This window comes from Panthera pardus, unplaced genomic scaffold (genome assembly GCF_024362965.1).
Source record: "Panthera pardus isolate Hobbes unplaced genomic scaffold, ASM2436296v1 HiC_scaffold_6, whole genome shotgun sequence".
NCBI lineage: Eukaryota > Metazoa > Chordata > Mammalia > Carnivora > Felidae > Panthera > Panthera pardus.
Window position 1 is genome coordinate 97118669 of NW_026526991.1, and position 6083 is coordinate 97124751.

A 6083-nucleotide genomic window follows, 5' to 3' on the forward strand; every position below is an offset into this window, starting at 1 on the left:
TTTGTGAGTTCGAGCCCCGCGTCAGCCTCTGTGCTGACAGTTCAGAGCCTGGAGCCTGCTTTGGATTCTGTGTCTCTCCATCTCTCGGCCCTCCTCTGCTCCTGCACTATGTCCCCCTGTCTCTCAATAATGAATAAAAAAAATGTTAAAAAATCTATTAAAAAAATTAGTCATTAGAAAGAAACATAAATAAATAAACAGTAAATAAAATAGAAGTTTTATTAAAGAAGCTGCATTACAATAATGCTAGAAGGATGGAGAGACAGCGAGTTAGCTGTGAAGGTCCGAACCCATGATCACACTACCAAATAGACCAGAAATGGTGGAGCTGAACTGCTATCACCCCCAGAGAGCGGGTTATACCTTCAGAATCTTTTGCCTGGACAGAGAAAGCCATTTTCCCATTATGTTCATAGTCCCTGGGGTTCTTAGAACTCATACGCCTAGAGATTAGTTATATAGGTGCCTCTGTTTAGTCCCAAGCTTGCCTGCTATACAATAGATGCTCTTTGAATATTTAGCTGTCCTGTATTCCCCTGCCTATCCTTGGCCATTGGCCCGGTAGGAGTCTACTTTAGGCGCATGATACTGACTACACATCTTTGGATCTTGTTAAATTATGCTAAAACAGTCAAGGGACTAGCTACAGCAGAAACAACAGGAGTAAGGTAACAGGAAAGGCTTTGGCAGAGGCTAGTCTCCCTAGTTAGGCATTCCAGAAGTCCTGAGCTTCTTAGACAACTCAGCAATACTTAGGTGAGGACCCAAGACTCACTTTCAAAGTTTTGAAGGCCTACGCAGGTGAATGAACCGGAAAAATCTTAGGCCCAGAGACCACAAATGTGATTTTCAAACTGCTCATTGTTATCCTTTTGTCAGGTCAGATTCTCGCCACTGTAATGACAGGAAAGATCACTATTATCACATGTTCAGATTGGAAAATCCCCCTAATTTAGATCCCAAATGGACTGACTCTGTCTCATCTCACCAAATTTCAATTCATCACTGTATTTGTTAAACAAACATTGTATGCTAGATTATTTCGGTTCTAGGCTAGGATGTTTCCAGTTCTGTGGTATTTGCTCCACAAACATAAATCATTAGGTCAATTAATTGTTCTCTTTTTTTTTTCATATATACTGCTTATTTAATAGGCATATCTATCAAATTTTAGATTTTTCTTTTTTTAATAGAATCTTCTTAAGTTTATTTATTCTTGAAAGAGAGAGCATGCACAGTGGGGGAGGGGCAGAGAAAGAGAGGGAGACACAGAATCTGAAGCAGGCCCCAGGCTCTGAGCTGTCAGCACAGAGCCCGATGTGGGGCTTGAACCGGTGAACTGTGGAGATCTTGACCGGAGTGGAAGTCGGATGCTTAACTGACTGAGCCACCAGGCACCCCTCAAATTTCTTTCCCATTGAGCTTCAAGTGAAATTATCTGCTTAGGTTAAATTCAAGAGTGTCAACTCTTTTTTTTAAATTTTTTTTTTAATGTTTCTTTATTTTTGAGACAGAGAGAGACAGAGCATGAATGGGGGAGGGTCAGAGAAAGAAGGAGACACAGAATCTGAAACAGGCTCCAGGCTCTGAGCTGTCAGAACAGAGCCTGATGCAGGGCTCGAACCCATGAACCGTGAGATAATGACCTGAGCCAAAGTCGGACGCTTAACCGACTGAGACACCCAGGCACCGCAAGAGTGTCAACTCTTACTATTTACTTCTCAATTCATAGATAGAAAATTTTACAAGAGGGAATTCCTTCTAAAGAGATGCTGTTACTTTTTAATAAATATTTACTGCTTGGTTAATGGCATAATATGCAACACTTCATACGTAAAAATTAAATAGTCAAGTGGCAAAATGTACGAATGAAAGACAGACGTGATCTCTGTCTTCATGGAGACTATATTCTTCCTAACAAAAGAAATTACAAAATTTAAGTAAAAAAGCAAATTAAAAAAAAGAAATACAAGTTCCAAATAGTGTCATAAATGAAATAAAAAAAGGGCTTGGGATTCAGAGAAGCAGTGGAGGGAACATCACTAATTGGGTGATCAGAGATTGCAGCATTAAGCTAAGACAAAGTGTAAGAATGAGCACAACATACAGAGAGCTGAGGGGCAGTTTAGCAAACCATACCAGCATGTGAAGAGCCCTGAGGCAGGAAATTGCTTAGCATAGTTCCAGAAACAGATGCAAGACCAGTGTGGTTCAAGATGAATTAGTGAGAGGCAATTGACATACGATGCATGTGGTTAGAGAGATAAGCAGAGGGCTACTCTTGTATATATGCAATCTCTTTAGATCTGGACATTATAAACGTTACTTAGGTATATATTTTATGGCTTCAGAGGATTTTTTTTATTAAAAAATTTTTTTTTACATTTATTTATTTTTTGAGAGACATAGAGAGACAGAGCACAAGTTGGGGAGGGGCAGAGAGAGAAGGAGACACAGAATCAGCAGCAGGCTCCAGGGTCTGAGCCGGCAGCGCAGAGCCCGATGCGGATCTCGAACTCACAAACTGTGAGATCATGACCTGAGCCGAAGTCGGTAGCCCAACCGACTGAGCCACCCAGGCGCCCCTTTATGTTTTAATTTTTATTTTGCTTCCCTTTTTTCTTTTCTTTCTTTCTTTCTTTCTTTCTTTCTTTCTTTCTTTCTTTCTTTCTTTTTGACAAAAACACTGGACATATTTTAATTACTGAGAGCTCTTTTACAGGTTTCTTTTTTTAAAAAATATAATTTATTGTCAAATTGGCTAACATACAGTGTGTAAAGTGTGCTCTTGGTTTCGGGGGTAGATTCCCATGGTTCGTCACTTACATACAACACCCAGTGCTCCCATTTCCCCCTCCCCCCCATAAACCCTCAGTTTGTTATCAGTATTTAAGAGTCTCTTAGGGTTTGCCTCCCTCTCTCTCTGTTTGTAACTATTTTTTTACCCTTCCCTTCCCCCCATGGTCTTCTGGTAAGTTTCTTAAGATCCACATAGGAGTGAAAACGTATGTTATCTGTCTTTCTCTTGACTACGGAAAGAGCCTTTTATTTTATTTTTTTTCTATTTTAAGGCAATACCAAGATGTGGTTTTGGTCCTCGTATCCTTATACAAAAGCTTAATCTCTAAACAAAGGAGTAGAGCACATTTGGGAAAAAGATGCTGAAAATGTTTATTTCTTTTTCTTTGCCCTTCTTTCTCTGTCTCACCCTCTGCTAGCCACCTTAGCCTAAGGGTGTTCCTCATTATTAACCTCTAAGCCTGCATAGGTGGAAGAAATGAGAGCAAAATCAGTTTGGGAAACATTTCCGAGAATTTATCACTGGTACCTGCTTTTTGAATTGCCACAATAGGCCACGAATAAAACTTTGCCTCTTACAGAGGGAAATATTTTCAGAGGTGCAAAAGTCAGAGAGGAAACAAAGCATTTTAATTTTAATAAATCTTTGGTCTTCCGCTTTTTTTCCCTACCTTTTAAGAGCTTAAACAAAACAAATGAGGGAACAGATTTATGTTACATTGTTTCCTCTTATCTAGACCTCTATTTCCTTCAGCAACTGAGTTCTTAGATATACATCACTGTTAATTTTTTCCAGAAGAAACGTTTCCATGCGTTTGAGATAAGAATGTTAGCATTTATCTAGATTCTGAAAGAGACACCAGAATTGGAATAGCAATTAAAAATGTGTAATGCATCTCCCCTTTGGGAAAAGATTTTTAAAAAAAAAGAAAGTTGACAGTAAATAAACAAGATGATCTCTCCTATTTCTTATGATGCTCATATAAGATTATGTGGTCTTTGGTTACAGATAGGCCACACACTCTTCTATTAGTGACAAATGGGAAAATGATAGCTACAACCTTTGGCGATTGACTGACGGCCCTGAGTTACTAAGTGGATCTGGCCCGCCACCTTGTGGCCACAAGTGTAATAAACATAATTGTTTCAGAAACGTGGCCCCCTTAGCTGTGACAGAGCTGGGCACCGGGATGCCTTGCAACTTAGTCCCTCAGTCTTCCAGTCAGATGAAAATAGCATCAAAGGCACTGCTGACAGAAGAGGGGTGGCTTATTTCCTTAAAGATTTGCAAGAAGCGTCAGGCTATATACTCCCTACTTGTCTGTAGCAGAAATCGAATTCACGGACTAGGGTGGTCTTAGGGTCTGCAGCGCAGTAAGACTTGATGGAGAAGGAAATGTGGATCTGGCAAGAATTATCCCATGCCTGCCACACAGAAGGAAAAATTAAGCAAATTCAAGAGAGACGATCCTCGTTCCAGACCTGATACGGATGTGTTGTTCAACAGCAGCAGCCAAATGAATTGTTCACAACCCTGGTTACACACAAATCCCTTGAAGGGATGGTAAAAAGTAAAGATGCTTAAGCCCTTCCCCTGTCCTTCCCAGGAGTGACACTGAAGTGGGACCCGGGTATTAGTGGTTTTTAAAAACTCCTCATTTATGTGCAGCCAGGAATGAACATACTGTATCCCTTCACCCCATTCGGTAGGATGGATGGTGATTTTACTTCAACGTGGTAACAAAGCCCCAGGTTATTTTGCTCAGTGATGTACAAACAAATCCCCCTACGTGACGGCAGATTACAACACTCCAATAGTATCTAAGTTTTAAAAGATGATTAGGAGGGGTGCCTGGGTGGCTAGGTCGGTTGAGCACCTGACTCTTGATTTTGGCTCAGGTCATGATCTCATGGTTTGGGAGATCGAGCTCCGTGTTGGGATTCTCTCTCTCTGCTCCTCCCCCCTCTCAACATAAAGATATAAAAAATAATATTAAAAGACTAGGAGAAACCTAAAATAGAAGTTTTAAAAATTCCCTTGGACAGGTTCCAATAAATCTGATCTAAAAAAAAAAAATAAAAAAATAACAAAAAAACAAAAAGACATCCCAAATGAGTCTCGTGGTCTTCATTTTCCTTTTAGGGTCTAGATATATTACTATACTAATTGTGAATTCCTCTCATACTCTGGCAAGGATGACACTTTACCTAGTGTTTCTCGAGATTCCAGCTGCATACATAAAACCTGGCTTAAAATGCAGTTTTCGGTATTTGCCCCTCAGAAAGTCACACTGGTAAGTTTGGAGTAATGAGTAGTAATCTCCCAATTCAACACGTAACCCAGACAAATCTGATGCAGGTAGTTTCACGCATCTCAGAGAAGCATTGTTTAGCCATATTGCAACTTGCTAATTCACGGAGGGTTGGGCGTGTGCTTTGTGTAAGGGATGGTCTCATATTTGATTTCTGCTACAGTAGTTTCCAAAGTGCGGCCCTTGGACCGGTTGCATCAGCATCCTCTGAGAACTTCTTACAGAAATGCAAATTCTAGCCCCTCTCTAGACTTACAGAATCAGAAACTCGTGATGGGGCCCCCAAGAGTTTTTTAACGAACCTTCTAGGTGATTCTGATGCACTCTTAAACTTGAGAACCACTAGTCAAACCATTCCATCCTCCTTGATGACTTTTTGGTGTAGCTTCTCCTTAGAATTTTTTTCTCATCCTCCTAACACATCTTTAGGAAGGAAGCATGCCCTATGCCTATATATCAATAAAAGGGAAAATGGACGGTATTTGAAAATACAAGCTCTGGATGGGAATCCCTCCTCTTGTCAATTACTAGGACTAAAACCATGCATAAATCGTTTTACTCTCTTGAGATGTCCCCATTAGACATTAGAAATTAAGTGGATCCGTCCTGCCACCTTGTGGTCGGAAGTGTAATTAACATCGCTTGAAGCTGTACTTCTGGATCAACCACAGCTGCAGCGGACGCGACTCCTAATTGATAGATGACAAAAGAGAGACACAGAAGATTCAGAAAGGTGAGCATGCTTGCCTGTCCCAGACCCATGGGACACAAACCCTTTGACAGTGTTTCCTTATCTGCAAAATGTGGAATGCGGACTCCGTGAGTTTGTTGCAAGGGTTAAATAAGGCCCCGGGATTGTAAAAGATTTGTCAAAGGCGAACATTATGTGTGTGTTTATCAGTGGAGAAAAATCAATAGCTAAATAAACAGAGGGCGAAGCCAGAGACTCCATCCAGGTGAGTCGGTGATTTG